The 15,409-nt window shown below is 48.2% G+C and overlaps 1 long non-coding RNA gene across 1 annotated transcript; it reads right to left on the bottom strand.

Moving 5' to 3' along the window:
• Window positions 1–5,474: 5,474 nt before the first annotated feature.
• LOC309627584 lies at window positions 5,475–13,349 on the bottom strand. The gene is made up of 2 exons (XR_014243824.1): window positions 10,108–13,349; window positions 5,475–9,137 (listed from the first exon to the last, which is right to left on the bottom strand). It is a non-coding gene; the product is annotated as an uncharacterized lncRNA (long non-coding RNA).
• Between the last annotated feature and the right edge of the window lie 2,060 nt (window positions 13,350–15,409).

The raw sequence follows: 15,409 nt of genomic DNA, 5'->3' as shown, positions 1-15,409 counted from the left end.
GCTCACAGTCTAGAGCAAGGTTTCTCCACAGTGGTGCTCTTGACACTTGGGGCCGGTTAATTCTTGTGGGAGGCTGCGCATTATATGATGTATAGCGGCATCTCTGGCCTTTACCCACTAGTTGCCAGTAACATCCTTCCAACTGTGACAACCAAAAATATCTTGACGTTGCCAAATGTCCCCTGGGGGCAAATCCGCACTGGTTGAGAACCACTGGCTTAAGGAGAGAGGGAGGTTGACATATCTTTTGTTTGTTTGTTTGGCCGTGTGGGATGCGGGACCTTGGTTCCCCCACCAGGGATCGAACCTGTGACCCCTGCAGTGGAAGGGCAGAGTCCTAACCACTGGACCGCCAGGGAATTCCCAAGGCTGAATATCTTGACAGCGTGTTGGGTGCCATGCCAGAGGTGAGCACGGATGCCTTGTGGCCCAGAAGACAGAAAAGACTTCTGGAAAAACTGGACCCCACGGTGGCAAGGCCAAGGTCGTGCAGCAAGTGCCCAAGATCCCTGTGTCCTGCTTTGTGCTTCCCTCCCGGACACGTCACTGATCCTCTCCGAGTCCATCCACTCCCCTGGGCTCCTCTGACAGAAGTGGCTTCCGCTCTGGGAAGGAGCCACGCTGGTCTGCGCGGTCTGGCTTTCTCTGCCCCTGCTTGGTCTCATGGTCTTGCTGTAGAGTTGGTGCCCAAAAAGCTTTCACACACGTTAAGAAAGGCTCTGCTTGTCTCCTGGGATAGCCCTCCAAAAGCTGACTGGGTGGCCACTTAAGTACTGTACTTATGCTAAGAACAACCCTTCAACCAAGTGCTTCAGTGTAAGGACTTCCAGGTCCCCGGCTCCATGGGAGCCGCTGCAATGTGGGAAGGAGAAAGCTCTGCGGCCTTTGAGCCCGCAAACTGGGCTCTCCCAGCTTTCCCCCTTAGCAGCTGTGCGACCACCCAGACACAAGCCCTTGTGTCGCAGAGCCTCTGCTTCCTCATCTATAAAGTGAGCACGGCCACCACTCCCCAGGCTCCCCCCAGTGTCCTGGGGACAACACTGACTGTTTCCTAGGAAGAGGTTTTATAGACAGAAAAGTCTTATCCGTTCATTATTGTCTGAGCTTCCAAGACGCATTGTGGGGTCAGTGCCCTGGTTTTTTCTTTCTTTTAAAAATTATGATCTGAACAGTCACCCACACATTTAACAAATATTTATTTTGCCCCGACTATATGCCAAGAAATCAGCATCAGATACATGGAATAGGGTAAAGGCTAAGAGGGGTAAGTCAGGTATAGATAGTATGCTAGATGGTAACAAATGCAAGAGGAGAAAAAACGAAATTGTGCAGGGAAGGCGGGGAGGGGGGGATGTTGAAATTTTAGATAGGGAAGACCCCCCCCCCCCCGGGAAGGTGACATTTGAGTAAAAACCCAAAGGCAGTGAGAGAGCAGGTTATGCCGATGTCGTTCCAGACAGAGGGGACAGTGGCCCCTGCACCCAGATGTTTGGAAAACAGCAAGGAGGCCAGGGGAGGGGTGGGGGAGGGGAGGGGAGGGGAGGGGAAGCAGGTCCCAAGTGGCCTCATTGCTGCCATGGGGACTTTGGCTCTTCCTCTGGGCTGGAGGGAGTGCCCGGTTCTGGTGGAGGAGAGACAGGATGGCTCTGACGGACTTGCTGAGACCAGACCTGCCATGTGTCAGGTGTTTCTCATACTTCGTTGCTAATCCCCTCAAGAACCCAGTTAAAAAAGTTAATTCCACCTCGCAGGTAGTTCAGAGATTCTCCCAGAAGTGGGCTCGGGATGGCCCAGCCGAGTCCTTGATAGAGCCAGGGCATGACCCCTAGTCTGTCCGAGCCCTCAGCGTTTCCTCCAGGCCTCCCCACAGCCCAGACTCCGCTCCTCCCCGAATCCCTCTGGAAACAACCGAAAGAAGGGTCACAGCGATTTAAGGCTATTTCTGCCCCACTGAAGAGCCGTGGTTGAAGACGTACTCACCTCTTACGTGTGAACGGTCACTCCACCCAGAAATGCCCTTGGAATATGAAAAAGAAAAAAAAATGGCAAAAAAAGCTTGCTAGAATCAGGAGGCCTGAGCTCTGGTTTGGACTCTGCCACATGGTTGCCGCTTGACCTTCTCAGTCTCCTGGTCTTCAGAATCCCTGACCCGCCCTCCTCAAGGTAGCAGTGAGGACAGGGAAGACAAGTAAGATGAAGAGCCAGCTCTGGTAGGCAGACAGGGAGGCCCCCATCCAGCCTTCTTCCCTCCACAAAGCTGCAGTGGAGGTCGAGTGCCCCTAGGTGGTGCAGTTTAACTCGTCTGAGCCCCAGCAGCAGCTGCCAAAGGGGGTCGGAAGATCTGGGGGGGACCGAGGGGCAAAGATAATACTGGAAACTAGTGAAGTGGGAGTCTGAGTGGAATTCTGTAGCTGGTGATCTCTGCTGTTCCGCCAGAGGGCGCCACGGAAGTTAGTGGGGCAGGGCAGCCCGGCCACCCTGGCCGTCCCATCCTGCTATGGGACCCTGGGGGCTGCAGCCCTTGGGGTCGTGGGATGAAGAGCCAGGGGTGTATGCAGTGCAACACCCATTCTCTTTTCCAGATGAGGACGCTGAAGGCCGGAGAGGAGGGGGCTTGTTGGGTCACCCTGGGGGTCAGGGACAGAGCTGCCCAGCTGGCTCCTCTGCTGATGAAATGCTCCCGGGCAAGACCTGTGATGAAAGCACGTAGTGCTACCCACTTGGGTGGCCTCTACTCCTCCCAGCGTTTCTTCCTGGGCTGGCCCTCCTTCCTCTGCCTCTGTGGATGTTCTCAGGAAAGGCTGGGAGAGCAGTCATTTGCTCCTCTGATAAAGAACTGTGTCTCTCGGTAGTAGAAGAACACTGGCCGAGGGGCAGGAGTCTTGGGCAGCGGTCCTGTCGCTGCCTTGGGCACATGGCTCTTCCCTCCCTGCCTTCCGTGGCCTTATCTGTAAAGTGGGGGTGGGAAAGAAAGAGAGAAGGTTGGGCTGGATATCACCAAGGTCAGTCTCTGAGTCGCACTAGAAGCTTCACGTCTGTCCATCAGGGAACAGGTGGGGGAGGGAAGGGCTTCAGTTCTCTCATTTAAAAAACATGGGGGAGTGGACTGGATGATGTGTCATCTTGGCTCTGACATCTGGCGTGGCAAGGAAGAGAGGCCGTCACAGAGGCCAGAAGCATCCCCTCGGAGATGCCAACACATGCTGACCACCCCCATCCTGGGAGGTGTGGGCCTGCTTCCCTCGATGGCCTCCAGGAGTGGCCCTGCAGAGTGGGACTGCGGGCCCCCCAGCAAGGCCCGCCTCCTTCAGAGCTGGTTCTGGAGGCACTGGGGGAGGAGCTCTTCCTCCCCCTCGCAGAGCTGAAACCCATCAGCACATCCAAAGGGTGTTCCTTCCTGCGCTTGATTACTAACCGTCTGCCTCTCTGGCCAGACAAGCCTCTCAGTGACCTCAGGCTCTTTCCAAAATCAAATCTTCCTTCAAAGGAAGCAGGAGGTTGGTCACCACTGAAGAAATTCAGAGAATGACAGCTGGAGGGAAGAGTTTGAGGGGGAAGTTGAGAAAACACTGACTTATTGTCAGGCAGCCATGTGCAGGCCCTTTCCCATATATTAGCTTGTTTAATTCCATCAAGCACAAGTTAAGTATTATAATTCCCTGTTTTCAGATGAAGAACCATTGTGGACCTGAGTTATGTTCCCCACAGTTGCACAGTTAGTGAATGGAGGATCTGGGGTCTGATCCAGGTCTCTGAGTCCACAAGCCACCCTCGTCCCACTTGAACACACTGAGGAATGACAGAGCCGAGGTCAGGAAGCCTGGACTCTGGCTCCAGCTTTGCAGCTGAAGGGTTACATGACAGCTAACCTTAATAGCATTTTATGGTTTCCAAGTGTTAGCCATGCAGTGTCTTATTTGGTTCTCGATCAGCCCATTGTAGAGATGAGGACTGAAGCTCACATAGGCCTTGCCCAGTTGTGGTCACACAGTGGCCGGGCTGGCTTTGAATCAGGTCTTTGACCCCAGAGTTTGTGCAACTCACAAAGAAAGCTGATCCTTTGACAAGCCAAGCTTCTTCTCTTGGATTCATTTTTCCAGTCTGTGAAAATAAAGGATTGGATTAAATTAGTAGGCAATCAGTAGTTTCCAGACCCCTCTGTTTTTTAAAAAATTGTGGAATTCATAGAATTTGGCAACTTAAAATTTTGTCAAGTAAGGACACTAAAAAGAAAAGAACATTTACCTTCAGAAAGCTAGGAAGATATAATCTCAGTGTAGCAGGGAGAAAAAAAAATAGTAACTGAGAACAGAATTCCTCTAAGGAATTAACTAAGTTGTGTTTATAACACCTTGAGGAGCCATTGGAGTTGGACCCACTAGCTCTCTGGGCCTGGCTGGAGCGGGTCGGAAGGGAAAAGGAGCAAGAACAATTCTCTGCGAAAGCATTGGTTTGCAACTGCGGGTTTGGAAGCATGAGCAAACTGTGGCACCAAGAGGAGAGGCTGAACAGAGAAGTCCAGACAGAGCAGGGGACTCGAGTTCCAGAGACCACTCATGAAAGCCCCCTACATGGGAGGCAGAGAATGACCAAAGGACCCTAAGGAGAGAGATGTCTAGTAGTTGATTTCAACCAGCAGTTGTCTGCTTTCTTGTGCCAGTCATCCAGCTGATACCCCAGATATCCTATCAAAATGCCCTTGCTCAGTTCATGGAACCCTGGCAGTTGAAGGTTAGGGGTCCCCTGGTTAGGAGTCACTGGAGTCTGGCAGACCTGAGTTTGAGGCCTAGCTCCATCACTTGGCAGTCACATGAGCACTCTAAGCTTCAGTTTCCTTCTCTGTGAAAGGAATATTCCCTGCCTTGGAGGTTGATATGAGGAATAAGTGGGACCGTGGACTTAGCCTAGTACTTGCTAGTCCAGCCCTCAATAATTAGCCGCTTAGCTGCCAATTATTATTAACCATCGTTATCTGGATAGTCACAATTTTATTTACTGTTGGAGGTTTTTGTTTGGGGAGGGGGGTAGCTTTTGCTGCTCTTCAGTCCAGCCAGGATCAGGCAGGAGTATCATCTAGAAAGGGAGGGAGGGAGATGGGGTATCGCCTCCCGCCTCAGCCCTTCCTGCTTTTTCAAGGTTGAGTGCTGTCTGTGTCTGAGAATCTGCTCCCTTGGAAATGACAGCATCTCCTTCCAGGGCTGAGCCCAGAGGGCAGGGCTCCTGCCAAGGACAGGCTGAGGGCTGGGGGGAGCAGAGGAGAGACAGAGAAGAGGGAGAGTGAGCAGGAGGAGATATGAAGAGGAAAGAGAGGAGCTTCCAGGACTGACAATCAATCACAGAGGCGGAGAGAGGATGTGCGCTTGCACGCGTGCATGAATACGCGACCACACTTGTGCATCAGGTAGCAGGTGCATGTGGTCTGCGTGTCTGGGAGTGACTGTGTTTGAATGAGTGTGTGGACATGTCAAGGTATGAGCATGTCAGTGTGTGACTCTGCATGGGAGTGGCTGGCTGTGTGTGTGTGTGTGTGTGTGTGTGTGTGTGTGTGTGTGTGTGTGTGTAAGTAGTTCACATGCACGTGTGCCTCAGGTCAGCGTGGGTGGGCAAGGCTAGAGAGTGGGGTTGACTGCATGACCTCCTGAGTGGGTGTCTTCTCTGTTCTGGAAGAGAACCTGGGCAGGGCTCAGGGCAGGACGGGGCCCCTGACACAGGGGATGTCTAAAAGGAGGGACTTTTCTGTAGCTTCCTATGGGAGCCCCCGACTCCCCGCTCACCCCAGCCCCACAACTGCCCGTGTTCCCCCCTAGTCTATACCAGCGCCCCCAGCACTCCCACCACACCTTCTGCTGGCTGCTGGCCTCCATGGTGTGGGGTGGGAGGAGAAAGGGAGAGAGGAGGAGAGGAGTGACCGGCATCCTAGCCCCAACCCTTGGTGCTGCCAGGGAAACATCCGCTTCCCACCCCCACCCCCCAATCACTGAGATTCCTGCTGTGAGGGAGAGAGGATCCCTCCGTCTCCATGGCAACATAGCAGCCCTGCTTCTCAGCCTGAGCCCGGGCTCCTCTGAGCCATGGAAGGAGTGGGAAGAAAGCCCCTCCTCGGGCTTTTGAGCTCCCACCAAGTGCCTCACCTCTACACTCCCCCACCTGTGAACCTGCTGCTCCTCTGGCGTCCTGACCCCGCTGGGACTCCCGAAGCGCCCACCTGCCCCCAGCACCGCTCCCAGGGTCTGGAGACCTGTCTTGTCTGCAGAGAACTGGATCTGAGCGTGAGCTCTGGAGAGTGACAGGATGGGGCCGAATTCCAGTCTTCGCCTGTAAAATGGTACTAACGTTGCTACCTCTCAGGGTTCTTGTGAGGAGCATTTACAATAGTGCTTGTGGAAGTTCTTTGTGAATTCGGAGCCTGGGGTCAGAGTGGGCCACTGTGGAGTACAGATGGGCCCAGCCTCTTCGAAGGGGCGGCCTTCCCCCTGCAACTCCACTCTAGTACTCCCTCACGCAGAAACGCACACACGTACGTGGGCTTTGGGAGGTACATACATACGGGCTGCCGGTGCGCGGGGTGAGGGGGGTGGTGCCCTCCAGTAGGAAAAATTGGCCACAATCCCAACGTCCTTCAATAGAGAAGTGGTGAGATAAATCGTGGGGCATCCACCGTCTTACAGCTCTTTAGGAGGGAGTCTGTAAGTGCTGACGTGGCACAATCACTGGGACACATCACCAAGTCAAAAAAAATCAAGCTGAAGAATAGGTGTGCTATGATCCCATCTATTCAGCGTTGTTGTTAGCGTGTGAGCTAGTGTTGGTGTGTAAATGCCTGGAAGGGGCTCCAGCGGTCAGGCCAGACTGTTGGCAGTGGTTACTTGGAAGAGGAGTGGGATTGGGGCGGGGGCAGCAAAGGGGAACTTCAACTTTTTCTTCTTTATCTCTCTGATCTGTTTGCCAATATGGCAAACGTAATTTAAAAATCATGTGTCACTGCTCTTAGAATTGAAGAGAGAAAACACATAGGAGACCATCAGAGCACAGACTCCAGTACTAGAGAAGCTCTGAGAAGGAGAAAGCCAGGAGGGCTTCCAGAAGAAGGCAAGCTGGATTTCAGAGCAAGAGTGGAACTGAGACTTGGAGCAGAGGAGAGGGCAGTCCAGGCATAGCTGAAAGGTCAGGAGTGAGGACGTGTGTTCAGGGGAGAGGCATCCTGAAACAGGAGAAAGAGCAGGGCAGTTGTCCTCATATGACTAGGGGCGATTCCCATCTTGGCCACGCCCTGAAGCTACCTTGGTGGGTAAATCACTCATGCTGTTGGTGTCAGTATCCTCATCTGTAAATGGGCATACTGGTACGAACTTCGCTGGATGGTTCTGAAGACTGTTTGATGTCAGTGTAGGAGAAACTGTAAAGTACCCTCCAGATGGGTGTTTATTGTTGCGATTTCCTCCAGGGGACAGTGAGAAGGCAGGCTGGGTTGTAGTCGACCCTTGACCAAGCTAGGCTGGTCAAGGCTCACACTCAAAGTGGTAGGAAATATGGAGCCATCATGGATTCGTAAGCAAGGGAAGGAAGGTGAGCTCCAAAAATAACACAAATCTTGAGGATCCACATTATGCCAACCATGACCTATGTATTTTAACATATTTATTCAATTTTCACAGGTACTTTATAAGGTGAGCACACCTATTTTTACAGAAGTTCCCAGAAGTTCATTCATTCATTCAGCAAATACAGTTTGAGCAGCTCCCATGGCAGACACCTTTCAGGTTGCTGAGTAAACAAAAAGGCACTGTCCCCATGGAGCTTACAGCCTGGTAGGGGAGACAGACATTAAAACAAATAAATCTATGACATAATGAATGCTGTGCAGAAAACAAAACTGAGTAAATATCAGGTCACTCTGACTTTTAAGCAGAGAATTGAATGAAGCAATTGTATGAACATTCTGAGCGGATGCAACAGCCCTTGCAAAGGCCCTGAGGTGGGAGCATGCTTGCCGTAATCAAGGTGGGGCAATAGGGTGGTGAGGTTGTGGTGTGACAGGCAGGTGTAGTGAGAGAGTGGATGAGGTTGGAGAAAAATGAGGGATGTGAAAGTGTAGATTATATGGAGCTTTGGAGGTCAGGCAAGAACTAAGATTTAATTCTACATTGTTGGAAAGCTACTGGAGGGGTTTGACCTGGAAAGTGACATAACCTCAGATTTATGTTTAAAAGGACCACTCTGGCCACTGAGTGCAGGTAAGACTGTAGGGGGCATAAGTGGGAATGACTGTATGAGTCCAGGCGAGAAGAGAAAGCCGGTTTGGACCTCAGTGGCAGATTTGGAGGTGGTCAACAGCAGTCAGATATGAAATATATTTTAAAAGTAGAACCAACAGGATTTCCTGTTGGTTTGGATGTGGGCTATGAAATAAAGAGAGGAGTAGAAGTTGACTCCAAGACTTTGGGCCAGAGCAACTGGGTCAATGTTGGTGCCATTCACTGAGATTGGGAAGATGGGAAGGAGCATGTTTGGGGACAATCATGATACACTTTAATTTTGAGATGTCATGAGCATCTAAATGGAGATGTCAGGTAGGTAGTGGGATGTACGAGATGGGGATTCAGGGAGGATGTCAGGACTGAAGATACAAATTGGGAAGTTGTCAGCGTAGAGATGTCTAAAGCCAGGGGATAGGATGAGATCATGCAGAGAGAGTGTAGATGGAGGAGAGCAGGGGTCCCCGGGTGCTTCAGCATTTTCAGGGCTGGAAGAGCAGGAGGACCCAGAAGGCTCACCTGGCATCATCACCCTGGACGAGCTTTTCCCTTGCCCAAGACGGGAGTGCTGTACAGGGCAGTGGGTCTCAGAACCATTCAGGTTTGTTAAAACAGAGTCACTGCCCCACCCTCCTGTGGGTCTGGGATGGCACCCAAGAATTGCATTTCTAATAAATTGCCAGGTGATGCTGCCACTGCTGCCTTTACTGGTGTAGAGGCTGCACTTTGAGGTTCTATTGGTCTAGGGGAAGGCAGACTTACAGCTCACAGAGCATAGTTTTTGGAGCCAGGCAGAACTGATTCGAAATCCAGCCTCTTCCACTAACTTGCTGTGTGACCTTGGGCAAGACAGTGTCTGTCCCCGAGCTTCAGTGTCCTTTTCTGTAAAATGGGTACAAGGATACCTATTACTCAGGGTTATTGGGAAGGTTAAACAAATTAGCATATTCTCAGCTTCTAGCATGGAGCCTAGACAAGCTGAGGTTCGGGAAATGTTATCTCTGTGCTGGGGAGGCACGGGGACAGGCAGGAGTGAGCCAGGTTCCCTCACTCAGATGGCTCTGGGTGGTCGGCTGGGACCAGGGTAGAGGCAGCCTGGGCAGACAGACTTCTCCACTTTGATGCTTTGCCTCAGGACAGTCCTGAGACGTGGGTCCCTTGGAAGTGAGGCAGTGAATTGAAGGCCACTTCATCCCCGGACTCTGCTGTCCTTCAAGCATTTCCACTGTCCACTTTTTCTGAGCCTCCAGGTTACCACTGAGGGGCCCTCCCTGCCCTGCTTCTTGGAGAGCTCCTCTTTCCCTTCACCTCCTCCTGTCTCCAGTGACAGTGACCACTTCTCCTCACCTTCCGCCCTGCTCCCTGGGCCTTGTCACTCAGCTTCTCCTGAAAGGGAGTGTGGCCGGAAGCCAGAGACTGGGCTGCAGTCAGGTGAAGGCACAGCAGTCAGGGCCGGGGCAAACTGTCATCTTCACGGCCCAGTGAAACGGGGATGCTGACGCTGCCCGCTGAAGGCTGCGTGGGGACTAGCACGAAAGAGCGTGGGGAAAGCACCAGATTCGCATGTTCATCGCCGGTCCTTCTCTCCACTCTCTCCCGCCTCGTGCCAAAGCCTCCCTCTCCGGTGGCTGCAAAGCCAGCCCAGGCCTGGATGTGCTGAGAGGAGGCCGCCTCCCCCCCACCGCCCCCCCCCCCCCCGTTGCTATTTAATGCCGTTAACAATGGATTCATTAACTGGGATTAATCTCATATACCAGCTCTCTATCCCCTTGGCTATTAATCACTCACTTCATTAACAGGACAGACAGCATTAGCCAAGCTGGGAGCGAGACATGGCGCCCATACCAAGTACCTGTGTCTGCACCTTCTCAGCTTCCCTCCTCACCGGATCCTCTTCTTGGTGCCTTTCAGCTTCTGGCCAGTTTCTGTCTCAGTCAAGCAGAATGTACGCGTCTCTCTCCCCATCTTTCCCACTGTGGCCTTGTCTCTGCCCCTGACACCTTCGAAGTGTCCATTTCTCTCTTTTTCCTCCCAATCCGGAGCCTAATGACTAGTAAGTTCTCATTACAGGTTGGCTGAACAAAGTGTGGAGAGGTACAAATAAGGATATGCCAATTCCAGGAGGCTCATTTTTGAAAATTGCCTTTTCTGTTTACAAAGATAATATATGCTCACTGTACAAAATCCAAACAACACAAGAAAGGAAGAAAGGAGATAATAAAAATTCCCCGAAGTCCCCACCACCTCAAGATAATAACCTTTAGCGTTTTGGTGAGCATCCTCTCAGATCTTGAGTGATATATATATAATTTTACCTAAATGGGATCCCACTATGCATGCTGTTTTGCAGCCTGCTTCTCCACTCAACAATATGTTGTTGAAATCTTTCTGTATCAGTGAATATAAATATACATCATACTTTTTAATGGTTGCATAGCATTCTGTTTTATGGAAGTAACATAATCTAGTCAACAGATCTACTGATGGACATTTATATTGATCCCATTTTTTTCTCTGATATATTTGACAAAGAGAGCCACATCCTTGTATATACATCTCTGTGCACTTGCTTAATTAACTCCTTAAGATTGATTCCCAGGTGTGGAATTTCTAGGAGAAAGGGTTTGCACAATTAACATTTTTGGTCTAGTATGACATAGTAGAGCTGGATGTCTAGGATTCAATATCAGTTTTGCCCTTTCCTAGTAAAGGGACGTTGGGCAAATTATTTAACCTCTCTGGGCTTCAGTTTCCTCATCTGTAAAATGGGCATAATAATAGGATTTACTTTGCAGGACTACTGTCTGGGTGAAATTAGTTATTATATGCAAAGCACTTAGAATGATGCCTGGTAGTAAGGGCTGTGTATATTAGCTACTGCTATGGGTACATTGGCTCTCTGGCCTCCAGAAACTCTGAACCTGTTCACATCTTTGTCACCAGCAGTGTAAAGGGAGCCCCTTTCCTTACACAGTTGCCAACGATAGACACCCTGGTCAGTTTTTTTTTAGATTTTTTCCCAATTTTTAAATTATGATAAAATACATAGAGCATGAAATTTACCATCTTAATCATTTTAAGTGTACATTTCTGTGGCATTAAGTACATTCACATTATTGTGCAACCATCACCATCATCCATCTCCATAACGCTTTTCATCTTGTAAAACTGAAACTCTACATCCATTAAACAATAACTCCCCATTCCCTCCTACCCCCAGCTCCTGCAACTACCATTCTACTTTCTTTCTTTTTTTTTTAAATTTTAGTTTATTTTATTTTGTATTGGAGTATAGTTGATTCACAATATTGTGTTAGTTTTAGGTGTATAGCAAAGTGATTCAGTTATGCATGTGCATATATCTTTTCTTTTTCAGATTCTTTTCCCATTTAGGTTATTACAGAATATTGAGTATAGTTCCCTGTGCTATACAGTAGGTCCTTGTTGATCATCTACTTTATATACAGTAGTGTGTATATGTTAATCCCAAACTCCTAATTTATCCCTCTCCCTCCCCTACCATTCTACTTTCTGTCTTCATAGTTTTGACTATTCTAAGTACCTCATGTAAGTGGAATCATATGATATTTGTCTTTTTGTGACTGGCTTATTTCACTTAGCATAATGTCCTCAAGATTCATACATGTTGTAGCATGTGTCAGAATTTCCTTCTTTTTAAGGCTGAATAATATTTTGTTGTATGTATATACAAGTTTTTGCTTATTCATTCATCGGTAAATGAACACTTGGTTTGCTTGCACATTTTAGCTGTTGTAAATGACGCTGCTGTGAACATGAGTGTACCAATGTCTTTTTGAGACCTTGCTTTCTATTCTTTTGAGTGAATACCCAGAAGTGGAATTTTTGGATCATATGGTAATTCTACTTTTAATTTTTTGAGGAACCACCTTACTGTTTTCCACAGTGGCTATACCATTTTACGTTCCCATCAACCGCGAACAAGGGTTCCAATTTATCTACATCCTTGCCGACACTTGTCATTTTCTGTTTTTTTGATAGTAACCATACTAAAGGGTGTGAAGAGGTATCTCACTGTAGTTTTGATTTTCATTTCCCTAATGATTAGTGAGGCTGAGTATCTTTCCGTGTGCTTATTGGCCATCTGTATACATTCTTTAGAAAAATGTCTATTCAAGTCCTTTGTCCATTTTTGAATTGAGTTGCTTGTTTTTCCGTTGTTGAGTTTTAGGAGTTCTCTATATATTCTGGATATTAATCTCATCAGATATACAATTTGCAAATATTCTGTCCTATTCTGTGGGTTGCCTTTTTACTCTGTTGACATTGTCTTTTGATGTACAAAATTTTTAAATTTTCATGATGTCCAACTTATCTATTTTTTCCTTTGTTTGCCAGTGCCTTTGGTGTCATATCCAAGAAATCATTGCTAAATCCAATGTCATGAAGTGTTGCCCTATGTTTTCCAAGAGTTTTAGGTCTTATACTTAGGCCTTTGACCCATTTTGAGTGAATTTTTATATATGATGTTCTTTTACATGTGGATATCCAGTTTTCACAATTTGTTGAAAAGACAGTTCATTCCCCATTAAATCATCTTGGCACCCTTGACCATATGTGTGGTCATTTGACCATATATGTGAGGGTTTATTTCTGGTCTTTCTACTCTATTCCATTTGTCCATATGTACATCTTTATGCCAGTACCACATTATTTTGATTACTAAACCTTTGTAGTAAGTTTTGAATTCAGGAAGTCTGAGTCCTCCAGCTTTGTTCTTCTTTTTCAAGATTGTTTTGGCTACCTGGGGTCCCATGAGATTCCATATGAATTTTAGGATGGCTTTTTCTATTTCTTCAAAAATGTCATCTGGATTTTGATAGGAATTGCATTGAATCTGTAGATTACTTCGAATAGTATTGACATTTTAACAATACTGTCTTCCAATCTGTGAACACAATGTAGGAGACAGCCTCTTTACTTACACCATCGCCAACGATAGACCCTCTTGTCAGTTAAAAAAAAAAAACAACTTTTGTCCACCTTATAGGTGACAGTTCATGCTATTTTTCATTGGAAAGTCTTTGATCAGTATTAAACTAGAACATATGCTTAATTCTTAATGGGCATTCATATTTCTTTTGTGAGTTGTCTGATCGTGTTCTTTGCTTATTTCTCTACTGGAATAGTTATATTTTTTTGTATTTGTAGGAACTCTTTTATATACTAGAGATAATATTCCTAATTTTTTTTACTTCATCGTGACTTTCAATCTTATTTATTTTTTTGTCCTTCATAAGTACTTGAGTTGTATGTGGTTAAGTCTACCAGGCTTTTCTTTTATAACTTTTGTATTTTATGTCATGCACAGAGAGGCTACTTTTCCTTTAAATAATAAAAACATTCACTTTGCTTTAGTAGTTGTGCTGTTTCACTTTTTACACTTTATGTTTTTATGCCTTCAAATTTATTTGTGTGTAAAGAGTGAAGTATGATGACTCCAGCTCTATTGTTTTACAAATGGTTGGTCAGCTATCCCAACAGCACTTGATTATTCGATCTTTCCCCGTATGTGGACCAGTGAGGGAACAAGAGTAAATAATGTTCCAAGACAGAAAGGGATGTCAATAGGTCAAAAGAGCAGTTCTGACAAGATTCCCCAGAATCTGCTAGCAGCTAATCCCTAGGGAATCCAGTTAACTGTGGTCCTGCTTGCACCTCACGGGCAGAGGCAGGATGTTAGAGGGACTGAGCCAGAGCCTGCATTATTAGAAAGAACTCCTTCCAGAAGGCTCTACATGGGCAAGACAGCCTTGTTCCCAGCTCTCAGCAATTAAGAAAAAAAATCTTTCTTGTTTTGAAGTTAATAGAAGTTGTCCTGTAACTTCAGCTCTTTATCAGCCTGGGTTCCCTCGGCCTCATCATCACCTCCAGCCACCTACCCAGGTCCTCCACACTACCACATTAATACGTAAGTAATTCATCTTGTCTTCTTCATCCACACTGCCACTGCCCTGGCAGTGAACATCAGCCCCAGGACTGGCTTAGGAACTGCCCATCCTCAGGAAAGCAGACCCATAGCTGGGGCAGTCTGTGTGTGTGTGTGTGTGTGTGTGTGTGTGTGTGTGTGTGTGTGTCTGGGAGTGGGGGAACGGGAAGGCAGGTGATGGGAGCAGTAGCTTCCAGGTTGCCTGTGTAGCAAGAAGCCTGGATTCTAACCACCGGTGCCTATACCCCAGGTTCAGGCTGCTGGGACCCTCTTTGCCAATTTGTTTAAGGCAGCTTGGATTTGACTGTGGTCCGGGAGCAGAGAGGCATTTGTCCTTGAGCCCCTGGCCAAGTGCTCAGCATAGGGGATCCTGGAAGACATAGGGGTGATAGAAACACCTTGTGATCCTCTTTCCCGGGAGACTGAGTCCTTCTGTGACCTCCGCTCCCCACATCTCATGGATGCAACTTGGCTCTGGGGCCAGGAGGACAGGCACAGGCAGGCCTGGAGTGTATCAGGCAACATGCCAGGCTAAGCAGTCACGTTGTGGGCACTGAGGGTGAATAATGACACCAGGACCCATGGAGCAGGCACAAATCACGAGGCTGTCAGGCATAGGGGAAAGGCAATGCCTGCCCTCCTTCCCCAGCTGGATTGATGGGCTCGGTCTGGGTTCAAGATGGTTGGACTTTACGATGTTTCATTTCTCCGGAATGCTCCCGGTGAAGAGCTTGTCACCCAGGACCATGTCTGTGTAGCGTGTGCATGTCTTTATCATTACACGTGACTTGATGTCACTTTGCAAGAGGGCTTGAGCTTCTGCATAACTCTCTGTGTGTTCTGATTTCATTTTTGTGTGACTGACCATGCCTCTGAATTTTGCATGAGTTTTATAGGAGTGTGTTTTGTGTGATGTGACTGAGCAGCTGTTCACGGGGGGCAGCTCTCGTGGAGCTATGGGGTCTGTGAGTTTTGTGTGTGGCTGTAGGACAGCTTGCATGTGCTGCTGGGGAACAAATCAGGGGTCTTGAGTCTGTGTGCCTGGGTGGCTGATGTGGTTACACTCCCAGAATGGGGAAATAGGAAAGCAAGTTGGGAAGGATGGCTTTGGGTGTGATGAGTCTGAGGTCTTGGCAGAACATCAAGGAGAAACCTCTAGAAAAGCAGGACTGGGGCTCAGGGAAGA

The sequence above is a fragment of the Balaenoptera borealis genome, assembly GCF_965194805.1.
Source record: "Balaenoptera borealis genome assembly, chromosome: 1".
In the NCBI taxonomy this organism is placed as follows: domain Eukaryota; kingdom Metazoa; phylum Chordata; class Mammalia; order Artiodactyla; family Balaenopteridae; genus Balaenoptera; species Balaenoptera borealis.
This window is presented reverse-complemented; position numbering and strand designations above follow the sequence as displayed.